Genomic DNA, 14,937 nt, shown 5'->3' with positions numbered 1-14,937 from the left:
TAATAATAATAATGATAATAATAATAATAATAATAATAATGATAATAATATGATGAGCGCTTTAATTAATTAGTTGGCTAGCGCAAAGAGCCATGAATTCAAGCACCTCCGATTTTCATGCACTTAACTTTTTGCTCCAAAATTCAACTTCTCTGGACTAATTTCATCTTTTGTGACTCTCTTTTAGAAAATAATTATGATATTTTATTTTACTATTGCTTTAGAGGTTTTGCGGAGGCTGTAAACTGACTCTCCATGTGCTGCTGAATTGTTTGACGGTTCACTTGATAGGCCGTGCAGTGACTCTTTTTGTCCAGTATAATACCATATACATTATTGGTTAATGCCATCTCTCTCTTCCACTGATCTATGAATAATAATAGCATACATAATAATTAACATACATAACTTACAACATCTTGAATTTTTTTTTATTATTTTCATTTGCAGAGGTATACATGTAAATGAGTGTTGATCTGTGTTTGTGCACTTGTTCTTAACAGGAAACAAACATGTTCCAGAGATGGAGAGACAAAACTCACAGGAACACACCACTATTATCTGCTCTATAAATCTTAACCTGTGCCAGGTAAATAAGAACAGCCTCCTCCCATGCATGATATGTGTCTCTTTTTTATTGTGTATTAGTGGTATATAAGCATGTAATGTACACTGTCTGTATTGTGCTTTTTTATATGCATCAATGGTGTAACATTTTTCTCTTCCTCTCACAAGGCTCTGACAAGTTGGGCACATGTCAATGAAGCAACAAGCAACATCAGCAGTCATCTTGAGCTGGAGTCAAACATGCTGTAAGTCAACTTTACAGTTCATAGATTATGCATACCATTAGTATGAGCAATAGTTATAATGTGAAAACATTTAAAGGTAAAGTCACTGCTCCTTCTGTTTTGCTCTGGTACTCAAGTGTTAAACAGAGATTTCTGTGATGTACATGTGCAAAACCACATGGTATATGCCAACTGTCATATCCTTTTTTTATGTTTGTGTGCTTGTGTCCTTCATGAACAACAAACAGAAATCAAGGAGGGCTCCAGCAACATTTGACCATGCTTTGCACAGCTAAGCCACACTGAGAGGCTACGACGAATACACCTGACAACTGCCTGACCTGTACCTCGTATGTGACTGTGTTTTTCTGTCATAAACACTATAGTGTTACACCATGACTCTGAAAACTGCTGATTTCCAGACATGGCGCTAAAGTTTCCTCTCCTCTCCTCTCCTCTCCTCTCCTCTCCTCTCCTCTCCTCTCCTCTCCTCTCCTCTCCTCTCCTCTCAGGGACAGGAAAAAGCAGTGCAGCTATGTGCTTTTTACTCAACATTCATTGCTACTCTTCAGATGGACCCAGACCATCTGTAAGTATCCTATATAGCAGGGCTCCCTTAACAGGCGGACCGCGGTCCGAGTCCGGACCCGCACGCCGTCCTATACGGACCCGGACCTATAACTAATAAATTCTTAATAGATTTGAAATTTTGACAGGACGCTTCTATTTTAACTGGCGCAACTATTCTAGTCTTTCCAGCGCTGGTTTAGGTGATCAGGAAACGCACAGACCAATTGCAGAGAAGCTGCGTGTGGAGGAGACTGTTGTTAATGACGGAGTTTATTACAACAGTCAAAACTAACGTGATGGTTAATGACATCGACACCAACCAGATGCACTTAAATTAATCCTCACTTTCTACTTTGAATAGATTTTTATATTCAGTGAGCAGGCTTCAAAACTTCTACGTCTGCACTCACACTTTTACTTACAGTGTGTTGTGAGTGTGTAAACAGGGAAAAGGTTCAAATTTTCAGATCTTTTTTTTTAAACAACTGTATAAGGAGGCCTATATGTAAAACAGGAGAGTCTGTGTTTCTCTGTGAGAAACTTTCAGATCTTCTCACAGCAGAGTGAACAGGTGAGGGAGGGGAGGAGGGCACATTGATCACTAATCAATCACTGATACCGTCGTCATCTCGGACTGATTAAAAAATAAAAATGACAAAATTGGCGACAAACCAAACCTGGGTGTCCACACAAATAAGGTCTTTGTGTGAAACACTGCAGAGTGTAACATCGTGCTGTTTACAGACAGTCTGCTGTCATTAGTTTGTCAGACAGACAGAGAGGGTCGTGTCTAGAAGGGAACCCTAGACCCGCGAAAGATTGCGCGAGTTTGATTATCTTAGTAGAAATAACGAACACAAATCTCGCGAGAGTTGTGCAAATAAAGAGTTAGAGCTTCTAGCCATGCCCGAAAAAGGTGCGCAGCTCCAAAAATAGAAAATCATATCGTGGTGTCGATGTTTTTAATGTGGCGGGCTGCCATAAATAAAACACTATTCACTGAAACACTGATCACTGACCTGCTGTGATGGAAAAAAATACTCAGATTCTTTACTTAGGTATTTTTACATTGTGGTATTAGTGTTTTTACTTAATTACAATTTCAAAATTTTGCATGTTATTGTTTCCTTTTTTGAAAAATCAACATTTTTATTGCTGTTGTTGTAACTTTAATGGTATTCTTATTGGTATTTTTTGATGACTAAATACAGACCTGCAAAAGTCATAAGAGAAAAGGAAAAGGTGGCATGTTGGTAAACCAGTCCCCCGTCCCCTGGGGGTCTGGGAGCATCCTGCTCCAGAAGAAAAATGTTGTGATTTTAACAAGTGAACAAAACATCCTGGTGACTGTTTCAGTTAAAAGAGTTAGTTCCATCTTCTGTTTGTGGTTTCTGCAGACATTACTACCTTAACTTTTACCTTTGTACTTGGAAACAAAAGTAGAAAGTAAAGTAAAAACAGTAAAAGCAAATCTACAGTAAAAGTAAAGTTACTTTACTGAGTATTTTTATTTTAGTAATTTATAGTTGCTTGTAGACCTGTCTTATCTTCTCTTTTGTATTGTTCTTAAATAAAGCAAAAGTAATGTAATAGAAAAAAATGCAGAACACGCAATATTTTTTATCTGATTACTCAATTAATCGCCAGAATAGATAGATAGATATATATAGATTATATAGATTATGCTTTAATTTTACTGGTCTGGCCCACTTAAGATCAAATTGGTCTGTATGTGGCCCCTGAACTAAAATGAGGCCCCTGATGTAGACGCTGATACAACTACTACACTACTTCAGTATATATCACTCTCATAACACAAGTTAGACATTATGATGTTCCGGACCTTTGCTTTAGGAAATTTTCTCTAACTGGACCTCTTTGAATTTTAGTTGAATACCCCTGCTATATAGGCTTGGTTTTGAATAGAGTTAATACTTGTTCACTGTTAAATGTGTACTTGTTTTCCAAATCTATTTGTGATGATGTGCTTCATGTTTTTTTCTGTTTGCCCCATTATAACATTTATAATGAGATTTTTCTTGTCTACAGCCAACGCTGCGTTGAGAGAGTCTGAGAGTCCTGAACGGCCAGCCGAGGTACGTCTTGTTTATCATCAAAGGAACCACTGACAATACTTCTGGTAATAGTAGTTTGAATGGTAGTAGTAGTTCTGTTAGAGCAGTGAAACTGAGTATTTTTATGTGTGGGGGAACCTGTAAATTTAGAAATGAGTCGATAAGAAATTCGGAGTAGAGACTCTGTTTAAGCATTTAAAAATCTAGATCAATTAGGACATGCTGGCTATGACTTTTCTCATTCATAACAGTCATTGTTTTTTAAATTCTTAAGCAACAAACAGTCAAATGTTGCACATAATTCAAACATTGTTATATCATGAAGGTAGCTATTGAGTGTTCATTATTGCACTAAATGAATGTTATACTGCTTTATAAAAAACATTAGTGTGTGTGTTTCTGTTGTTTCAGAATGGCTGGACCAAATAAGCAGTTTGTAGCAGAAGCAGAATTCTAACATTGTGATATTATAAAGGCAGCTATTCAGCGTGGGGTCAGCTTTCTAACAAACATTCAAATATTCTACATAATTCAAATATTATATTTACATGGCAGGTATTCAGTGTTGCGTCAGGTTTTTAAGTAATATTCAAATACTCTACATAATTCAAAAATTATATTTTCGAGGCCGCTATCAGTGTGGCATCAGCTTTTTAACATCAGCTTTTTAACTAAAATCCAAATGTTCTACCTAATTACCTTAAAAAGGCAGCTATTCAGTGTGGTGTCAGTCATTCTACAAACATTCAGTAATTCCATAGAATTCAAACTTTATTATATTTTAAAGGTAGCTATTCAGTGTGGTGTCAGCCTTTCTAACTAATATTCAAATATTCTACATAATTCACGTATTATTACATTATCATGGCAGCTATTCAGTGTGGCTTTAGCTTTTTAACTAATATTCAAGTATTATACATAATTCAAACCTTCTTATATCATTCACGCAGCTATTCAGTGTGGCGTCAGGCATATTGTTGCAGCAAGCCAATGCAGCATTGCAGCTTGGCTTCAGCTTGTTGCATTCACAGTCGTAATTTCTTTAGAAATTGCTTTTCTAGTATCTCTAGTATCCTATTTAACTCGACCCTAAATTCCTTCAGGGTTCGATCCTCTTTTGTAAGAATGAGCAGTTTTTGAAGCAGTGTGACCTTCTGACCTTTCCTGAGAGCCCGTGTAGTACAGTGGTAGTTAAGGTTTTTTTTTTGCTTTCATTACTTGATGTGTATTTCACCATCAATACTGTTATTATTTTTATTATTGTTAATAGTGATTTTGAGGACAGTTTTGCTTCAATTTTTGGTCTGAATGCCTTCCTTTCAATATTATTTGGGTTTATTACATTGACACCAGGCCTTTTCTCTGTATTTCAGAATGGTCTGGTGTAAGTGAAGACCTGAGCCGGTGCAAGCTGCATCCCCCAGCAAGGTGAAAGGACTGCCACAAAGGAGGTGAAACAGCACAATAGCCGAAGTTATAAAGACATTTTTTCTTTATTCTGTGAGCCATATGGCTCCAAAATTCAAATTTTCTGGACTAATTTCATCTTTTGTGAATCTCTTTTAGAAAATAATTATGATGTTTTATTTTACTATTGCTTTAGAGGCCTTGTAGAGGCTGTAAACTGACTCTCCATGTGCTGCTGAATTGTTTGGCGGTTCACTTGATAGGCCTTGCAGTGACTCTTTTTGTCCAGGAGATGGAGCCAAGCTATCAGTAATCAGTTATTTGACTTTTGCTCTTTCTCATCAAACAGCTACCCTGACACAGTAGGACATGCTTTTCTATCCCCTTTTCCTTCTTTTTTCCCTTCTTTTATAAATTTTATTTAATACTGAAGGTTTTTTTAATTAGGAATTAGTCTCCATTAGTTAATTTTTTTTTACACATTTATTCTAATTTATTTTAGTAATAATTTATTTTCTTTGCATTTATATTTTAGGGATTTATTTGTTTTTTTAAGAGGATAAAGTTTTTTTCTTCCATAACCCCCCCCCCAATAAAGGGTTTTATTGTGTGTGCGATTTTGGATCGTTGTCCTGACCTCTTCTCAATTTGATATCTTCTAGATATTATCACCTCACCTGAGATATAGGTGTGCTGAATAATTAATTGGTGCATACAGCACTGGATAGGAAGAGGTCAGGTGACGATCCGTGGCTGCTCAACCATTTACCTTTTATTTTTAATGGAGCCTCAGGAAAGGGCCATCCAATTAGAGATTTAATCTCACCGCAGGTCACAAATGTGGTGTATGCTATAGTGGGAAAATTATATCCTGAACTGGTCACTGTTGTTCCTCATAGTTACTTCTCATGTATTGTCAGGCACTAACTGGTTACTTGTCCTTGAACACACAGCTGTTGTCCCTTTGGAACAACAACTTCTGATAACACAATCACATCCTGACTCTCCCACTAAGCACTTCAGGTCCATCCTGACCCAAACTCCTTCATCTCCTCACCCTATAAGACAGATTTACATTATTGACTCATTATCAGTTCCTTTCACACTTTCCGTGTGACTGTGTACTGATCCTTTGCAAAGCTCTATTGAAACACCGCATCAAACACCAGACAATCTTGGTCATGGTGTCTGTCTTCATTTTCAGATTTTCCACCACAATTTGGTGTCAGAAGTGGGATTGCTTGTCTGAGGGTTTTTGGACTCGGGGTCGATGGTGGTAGTGCACACCCTGAGGAGATATTCCCTTCAGCCTCAACCTCCCCACAAAGATGAGTGAGAAGGAGGGCCTGAGACCAAGACCAGACTCACTCAGCGCTGCGATTCAACAATTCTCATTGGTGAGAATCTGAAAACTTATTTAATTTACTTTTAGAAAAGTAGAAGAGGGGGGGAAAATCAGGAGACTGAATGTAATTTTCTGAGCACAGAAAGTTTCAGTATAAGACAGTTGAACAAACTGAGGAATTGCATGAGAAAGAAAAAAAAAAGACTATTGACATGACACATTGACTATGTTCCAAGGACATTCTGTGGAGGTCTATGTACAGCTGATCCAGATGTTTGTTTCCATTGTGGCAAAAAGGGACATTGAGCCAAACACTACCCTGAGCCAAACACTAGACTGATGCAACTCAAAAGATGATTGACTCGCGGCGGAATCATGGGACTCAATATCTGACCATAATGTTCAATATAACCCTGTTTTGAAGGTTTATCAACAAAAATTACCTTTGTTGTCTACATACTCAGATGTGTTCAACTGGTACCAGACACACAACACACATTTGCCTATTTACATAAAGCATGTGACATCACAAACACCCCAGCCTTTCAGAAGATCCCTAAAAATTATATTGGTCTAATCAGAGGCATGCAACCAATTGTGATCACACCAAAATCTAATTAAAGGCCCTGTCAACCATAATATCCACTCAACAAAAAAAATAAAAATAAAAATAAAAAATAGAGAGAGGCCATCGACGGTATTACACCAGTCTTTAACACTTGATTAAGGGCAGTTGTAATCATTCCCTGTGAAAATTCTCCTGTGTGCACACCAATTTTCTCAGTTAAAACAAAACAAAAATCAGCTAAAAATTCAAGAGAAAGTTTGAGCTAATTAAATCTGTCACCAGGAAGTGCACGATTACAATATATTGATGATTAAATGATTCGTGCTTTAACTCAAGTTCAGTGTGAAAAAGACACATTTGAAACATTTGGCTGAAGAAGGTCACAAAACTAGCTCGTCAAAACTGCAGTTTGTCCTACAAGTGACATTTTTGGGTCATGTGATCATATCTGAGGCCAAATTCCTCTCCCAAAAAAGAGTAGACATTTCAAAACATTTTCAAATCCAATCATAAAGAAACAAGTTATGTCTTTTGTGTTCCTATTGCAGGACCTTCATTCCCAATTATGCTGTCCTCGAGACACCCCTGAGCGCAATCGCACACGAACGAGGCCTAGAAGCACATAGTAAAGTGACATGGACTGCTGATGCAGGATAAACATTTGTTGACTTAAAACATGTCCTTCTGAAGACTCTGATGACTCTAACTCTTGGGTCACCAGATCCAAACCGACCTTTTACTCAGACTGTGGACAAAGAGTGTTCAGTACTCTAGGATGATGGAGGCAGACAGAGACCTGTAGCCTACTTTTCAGCTAAACTTGATGCTTTAGCTACAGGAATTCCTACTTTTTAAGGTTACTCTAAACTAACTCACCTTGCTCCCACGTTTCATTGATTTTGATTTAGCAGAAAACATCTTATCTTTCAGCAGCAAGATTGCTCCTTTATAACACTGTTCTATTTGAAATCCTTGATATCACTGTGAAAAGATACAATATAACTGAGGTATATTTCTGGTAAGATAACCATGGGTTCATGTGTAGTGTAGGCCTACAGATCATACAGTCCCTAACCTTCTCTAACAATTCAGCGTTTCTTTGTTCTCTGTGGCCTGAGAGCCATGTATTTCCATTTTTGGGTATCATGAAGATACAGCTCTTTGCATCAGTCCATGTTAGGAGATGTGCGAAGAACACAACTATGTTCTTACAATAACTGAAGTTTGTTCCCCCAGACCAGATTTGCAAGAAACACCTTTGCAAAATCCAGATTTTGAACTGTTTGTGGATGGATCAGCATCATGCAACCCTGACACAGGAAAAAAAATGTAATTAGTTTCGCTGTGGTAACCAGGGGTTAGGGGTCTGTTTGTTGAATCCTTATTCAACAAACAGACCCCTAACCTTAACTTAAACTTTGACTCAAAAAGAAAAAAAAACAAAATTAGAAAATAAATGGTGTTATGTATCTCATAAATTATCAATGATTAATCAGTCAAAGCTTTCAACTATTGGTTCTGGAAAATGCACAAAATTTATAACCCTAGTTTGGAGAGGTGACAGTGACATCAATGGTTGAAAGTAACTAATACTCCAGTAGTTTTTCAGGCAAATACTTTGTACTTTTACTGAAATATATTTCTAACGCCAGTACTTTTACTTGTAATTGAGTAATGTTTTAGCAATATAACAGATTTCTTGTACTCTTTTCACCATTGGTAACTGCACATGATACAGTCAATGCCAAATCACTCTCATAGAAGCATGTAATCTAGCAACAGACAAAACAGTGAATATCTACACAGACAGTAGATATGTTTTTGGCTTTATGCATGATTTTGGTACAATTTGGAAAAAGAGAAATTTTCAAACACCATCTGGCAAACCTATAGCACATCACACTCTTGTTTTACAACTGCTGGATGCTGTTCTGCTCCCAAAACAGGTTGCTGTGTGTAAATGTCATGCTCACACTAACAATGACCAACTTTCACAGGAGAACACCAGAGGAGAAGCAGCTGCCAAGGCCGCAGCATGCCCAGAATTAACTATGTCTAAATTCTTTCCATATAATGACCCTAACACACCCTCCACTGCTATAGCTGTTTTATCTAACATTCATAAGCAGGTGAAGGAAGCGCTACCACCTCCAGCCACAGGACCTCTTCATGACCTGCAGCCTGGTGACTGGGTAGTGGTGAGAGTCCTGAGACAAAAGACCTGGCACTCGAAGCAGTGGACGGGTCCATTCCACATGCTGCTGACCGCACAGACGGCAGTAAAGTTTGCCAAAAGAGTTACCCGGATCCATGCCAGCCACTGCAAAAGGGTTCCACCTCCACCAGAGACACCTATAACAAAATTGGTCATCACATCGCGAGGATGAGAAGAAGAGGCAACAGTATTGGCATACTGTCCAACGAGAACTTGCATGGCTCCAACTAAGTGGCGTGCTGAATGAACCTCAGTGTCACCATCATGGGATCAGAGATGGAACTCCAATAACAGCCATGGCATGCATTCAGCCACCCTGGATGGTGTGGCCTGTGAGGCTCAATGTGTTTTCTTGTGAGTTCATTCCCTAAAGTAAAAAAAAATGTTTTCCATCAGATGACACAGTTAACTACTCCTGATTGGCTCCCACCATGCAATGCTGAAGACATTCCTGATCCTATTGACAACCCAGATTTTGACATTGTTATGTTAATAGATATGGAACTTTCCTGCCTAAGTTGCTTGCATTTGTTATACTAAATTCTCCCATCTGTAACAACAGCATCTTGCTTTTTCCAGGGGTAGTATTTTATGAAGTAATGTTTTAAAATTTTTCTTCACTCTCTTATACTTTACTATTATGTTATCATATGTAAGGACTATTTTTTGTTGTATTGTTTGTAGAGAAGGTGTGATCTTTTATGGTCTTTTATAATTTTCCTTTACTTTCCTTTTTATGTGATCACGTATGATCAAAAAGGGGGGATTATAGTAAGAAAATCATATGCTGAACTGGTCACTGTTGTTCCTCATAGTTACTTCTCATGTATTGTCAGGCACTAACTGGTTACTTGTCCTTGAACACACAGCTGTTCTCCCTTTGGAAAAACAACTTCTGATAACACAATCACATCCTGACAATAAGCACTTCAGGTCCCAACCTCCTTCATCTCTAAGACAGATTTACATTCTTGACATTATCACTTCCTTTTACACTTTCTTTGTGACTGTGTACTGATCCTTTGCAAAGCTCTATTAAAGAAAATCTTGGTCATTGTGCCTGTCTTCATTTTCAGATTTTCCACCACAATGCTGTCCAATGTCAACACTGTAAATTACTGTACATTGGGGAAACAGGCTGAACTCTGAAAACGAGAATACTGGAGCATGTTAATCATGTTAAGAAAAGTCACATGCTCATTTTACCATTCATGGTATCCACAATTTCAAGTATATTGGCTTGGAACAACTCTTTGGTCCAAAAAACCAAAGGGTGAGACATGAGATCCAACTCATTAATAAGCTTGCCAAAGTTTCACCAGACTGCTTAAATCAAAGGGTTTAAAGACTTTCAGTTTTCATTTAAGATCCAAATGAAACGAGTAAAGACTTGTATTGTGGCTGTTGTTTTTTCACAAGATTCACATTTTGCGGATTATTCCTTTACAATTTAGGCTTTTTTAGGGGGCGCAAGCCCTGGTTAAAAATAAATAATTAAATAATTTTTATGTCTAAATGATGAACTTCCCTAAATTGTGCTTTCTGGGCATCTGATGCTCAGAATAACCTTATTTCACCACATGCAGTCGCATAGGCAGCTCACATCACAGTGTGGGCACTTAAGGCTCAGAAGTGAAAAATCTGACAAAACAGGGCATACAACCATGTTTTCCATCGAGAAGATGAGGATTGCAGCCACTTGTGCTACGAAACTGTGCTTTCTGGGCGTCTGATGCTCAGAAACACCTTAATTCATCATTGCTTGCATCATGCTTGCACATAGGCCAAGAACATTGAAATCGGTACATCTCTCAGTTGACATGAGTTTGAGTAGATAATGCATAAATTCTTATCTTTGGGTGGACTATCCTTTTACGTAATTATCAGCTAAAACTGTTTTATCTTAATACATTATAATTATCACCTACTATTTGTGCACTCTTGTGCCCTACAATTTGACCAGAAAGCCCCATTAAACTTGAATTCATCATAGGCCAAAGTGACTTCTCCTAAAAATGACTTCATTCCAGGCCTGAGTATATGTTGCCAATAGCCAGTTCTGACAAAGAAAGAACCAATATTTTTATAGTCATATTCCTATAATGCTATATCACATGGAAGCAGCTCATAGTGCACTTGCCCCTTGTCTTTTACACCCAGCGGCATAGTCCTGTAACACAAGTATGCACGCTGAGTGTTAAAGTCAAAAACATGGTGACACAAAACCTGGCGTGGCAAAAACATAATATAGGTCGAGCAATTGTATAATTCCTCTGGGATTGACTGACTGATCCACTGACAAATTTGGCATGAATGTAACAAGTTCTGGCAAAGGACAAACCTATCCTTACTTTGTGATCATCTCATGAAATCTTTGAATTGATACAGCAAAGTATATAGTAATTTGTGTGTTACTGTATCTTTTGTTTGTTCTGTTTTGTCTTTTATGTGATGCAGAACAGGAATTAGCTGTAAACCAGTTTTAAGTGAGCCAGGGCTGTTGAATTTTAACTGATTTCATTTTTTTTTTTTAATCTTCTCCTGCACAAAAATAAATGGAATGAAAGTGAAAAATGTGTTATTGTAAGTTTTAATGCTTTCACAAAGTAATAAAACTATGTGTGAAGCATCATGCATAATGTGTATAAGATGAGATATTCCAGTTCAGGATATCTTCAACCCCCTCTTAATTCAAGATATCTACACTGTAATTTTTAGATATCTTAAATTGAGTTTTACCTAGTCAGAATAACACTATAGATATCTTGAACTGGAATCACGCCTAGTCAAAATTATGTTGTAGATATATCTAACTGGAATTACAGACAATTGTAATTTAGATGTACATATCTGCAATGTGAGTTGTGGATATCTGCAACTTAATTATGACTATCTGTAATGACGAACCCCATACACATGAATAGAGAAAGTGACGTCATTTCTCCGAGTGAGAACGTAGTTGTGGATAACTGTTAACTGACAGTTGTGTATAGGAATAATGAGGCTGTGGATATCTGAAATGTTATTTTTGAATAGGAAGAACTGAATTACGGATATCTGCAATAGATATCCAGTAGGGGAGTGTATCTCACTGAGTGAGACCGATTTGATAAGTATCTTGATACATGTTCAACCTTAGATGTGTCTTATAAATCTTTAAATAGCCAACGACTGGGTTCGATATGATTCACCTCTATCACGATACAATACAATATGATACAATACAAGACAATGCAGTGTCAGTCGTTACATTTTGATTCAATTAATGCCACATTTGTAGAGTGCTTTTAGTTGCAAAAAAAAAAATCTCATGTGTAAAGGAGATCCCGTAGCCTAAATGAGAATCTGTGAACAAAAAGCTAAAAAAGTGAAAAATCTGACAAACAGGGCATAGAAAGACACAAAACCACCTTTTCAATCAAGAAGATGATGATTGCAGCCACTTGGCTGTGAAAAGTGTGCTTTTTGAGCTTTTTACGCTCTGAAAACGCTTATTTCACCATATGCAGTCACATACAGGGACAGGGACCAAATCACAGAGTGGTCACTGATGCTTAAAAGTGAAAAATCTGGCAAAACAGGGCATAAAAAGACACAAACCCACCTTTTCCATCAAGAAGATGATTATTGCAGCCACTTGGCTGTGAAAAGTGTGCTTTTTGAGCTTTTTACGCTCTGAAAACGCTTATTTCACCATATGCAGTCACATACAGGGACCAAATCACAGTGGTCACTCATGCTAAAAAAGTGAAAAATCTGCCAAAACAGGGCATAAAAAGACACAAAACCACCTTTTCCATCAAGAAGATGATTATTGCAGCCACTTGGCTGTGAAAAGTGTGCTTTTTGAGCTTTTTACGCTCTGAAAACGCTTATTTCACCATATGCAGTCACATACAGGGACCAAATCACAGTGGTCACTCATGCTAAAAAGTGAAAAATCTGCCAATTTAGGGCATAAAAAGACACAAAACCACCTTTTCCATCAAGAAGATGATGATTGCAGCCACTTGGCTGTGAAAGTGTGCTTTTTGAGCTTTTTACGCTCTGAAAACGCTTATTTCACCATATGCAGTCACATACAGGGACAGGGACCAAATCACAGAGTGGTCACTGATGCTTAAAAGTGAAAAATCTGGCAAAACAGGGCATAAAAAGACACAAAACCACCTTTTCCATCAAGAAGATGATTATTGCAGCCACTTGGCTGTGAAAAGTGTGCTTTTTGAGCTTTTTACGCTCTGAAAACGCTTATTTCACCATATGCAGTCACATACAGGGACCAAATCACAGTGGTCACTCATGCTAAAAAAGTGAAAAATCTGCCAAAACAGGGCATAAAAAGACACAAAACCACCTTTTCCATCAAGAAGATGATTATTGCAGCCACTTGGCTGTGAAAAGTGTGCTTTTTGAGCTTTTTACGCTCTGAAAACGCTTATTTCACCATATGCAGTCACATACAGGGCCCAAATCACAGAGTGGTCAGTCATGCTTAAAGGTGAAAAATCTGGCAAAACAGGGCATAAAAAGACACAAAAACACCTTTTCCATCAAGAAGATGATGATTGCAGCCACTTGGCTGTGAAAGTGTGCTTTTTGAGCTTTTTACGCTCTGAAAAGGCTTATTTCAGCATATGCAGTCACATACAGGGCTCAAATCACAGAGTGGTCACTGATGCTTAAAAGTGAAAAATCTGGCAAAACAGGGCATAAAAAGACACAAAACCACCTTTTCCATCAAGAAGATGATGATTGCAGCCACTTGGCTGTGAAAGTGTGCTTTTTGAGCTTTTTACGCTCTGAAAACGCTTATTTCACCATGTGCAGTCACATACAGGGCTCAAATCACAGAGTGGTCACTGATGCTTAAAAGTGAAAAATCTGGCAAAACAGGGCATAAAAAGACACAAAACCACCTTTTCCATCAAGAAGATGATGATTGCAGCCACTTGGCTGTGAAAAGTGTGCTTTTTGAGCTTTTTACGCTCTGAAAACGCTTATTTCACCATATGCAGTCACAGACAGGGACCAAATCACAGTGGTCACTCATGCTAAAAAAGTGAAATATCTGCCAAAACAGGGCATAAAAAGACACAAAACCACCTTTTCCATCAAGAAGATGATGATTGCAGCCACTTGGCTGTGAAAGTGTGCTTTTTGAGCTTTTTACGCTCTGAAAACGCTTATTTCACCATATGCAGTCACATACAGGGACCAAATCACAGAGTGGTCACTGATGCTTAAAAGTGAAAAATCTGGCCAAACAGGGCATAAAAAGACACAAAACCACCTTTTCCATCAAGAAGATGATGATTGCAGCCACTTGGCTGTGAAAGTGTGCTTTTTGAGCTTTTTAGACTCTGAAAACGCTTATTTCACCATATGCAGTCACATACAGGGACCAAATCACAGAGTGGTCACTGATGCTTAAAAGTGAAAAATCTGGCAAAACAGGGCATAAAAAGACACAAAACCACCTTTTCCATCAAGAAGATGATGATTGCAGCCACTTGGCTGTGAAAAGTGTGCTTTTTGAGCTTTTTACGCTCTGAAAACGCTTATTTCACCATATGCAGTCACATACCGGGACCAAATCACAGTGGTCACTCATGCTAAAAAAGTGAAAAATCTGCCAAAACAGGGCATAAAAAGACACAAAACCACCTTTTCCATCAAGAAGATGATGATTGCAGCCACTTGGCACTGGAAAGTGTGCTTTTTGAGCTTTTTACGCTCTGAAAACGCTTATTTCACCATATGCAGTCACATACAGGGCCCAAATCACAGAGTGGTCAGTCATGCTTAAAGGTGAAAAATCTGGCAAAACAGGGCATAAAAAGACACAAAACCACCTTTTCCATCAAGAAGATGATGATTGCAGCCACTTGGCTGTGAAAAGTGTGCTTTTTGTGCTTTTTACGCTCTGAAAATGCCTATTTCACCATATGCAGTCACATACAGGG

General features: G+C 38.0%; 1 long non-coding RNA gene across 2 annotated transcripts; it reads left to right on the top strand.

Moving 5' to 3' along the window:
• The first annotated feature begins 739 nt into the window (after positions 1 to 739).
• LOC146310355 (uncharacterized) lies at positions 740 to 7,601 on the top strand. Of its 2 annotated transcripts, XR_014772443.1 has the most exons (6): positions 740 to 812; positions 1,040 to 1,141; positions 3,411 to 3,457; positions 4,810 to 4,887; positions 6,048 to 6,240; positions 7,305 to 7,601. It is a non-coding gene; the product is annotated as an uncharacterized LOC146310355 (long non-coding RNA). The 2 variants fall into 2 exon arrangements; XR_014772444.1 differs by lacking the exon at positions 7,305 to 7,601 and having other exon boundaries at positions 6,048 to 6,287.
• The last annotated feature ends 7,336 nt before the right edge of the window (positions 7,602 to 14,937 follow it).

Source organism: Lutjanus erythropterus, chromosome 19 (genome assembly GCF_056507025.1).
Source record: "Lutjanus erythropterus isolate fLutEry1 chromosome 19, fLutEry1.hap2, whole genome shotgun sequence".
Classification (NCBI taxonomy): Eukaryota; Metazoa; Chordata; class Actinopteri; order Lutjaniformes; family Lutjanidae; genus Lutjanus; species Lutjanus erythropterus.
This window is presented reverse-complemented; position numbering and strand designations above follow the sequence as displayed.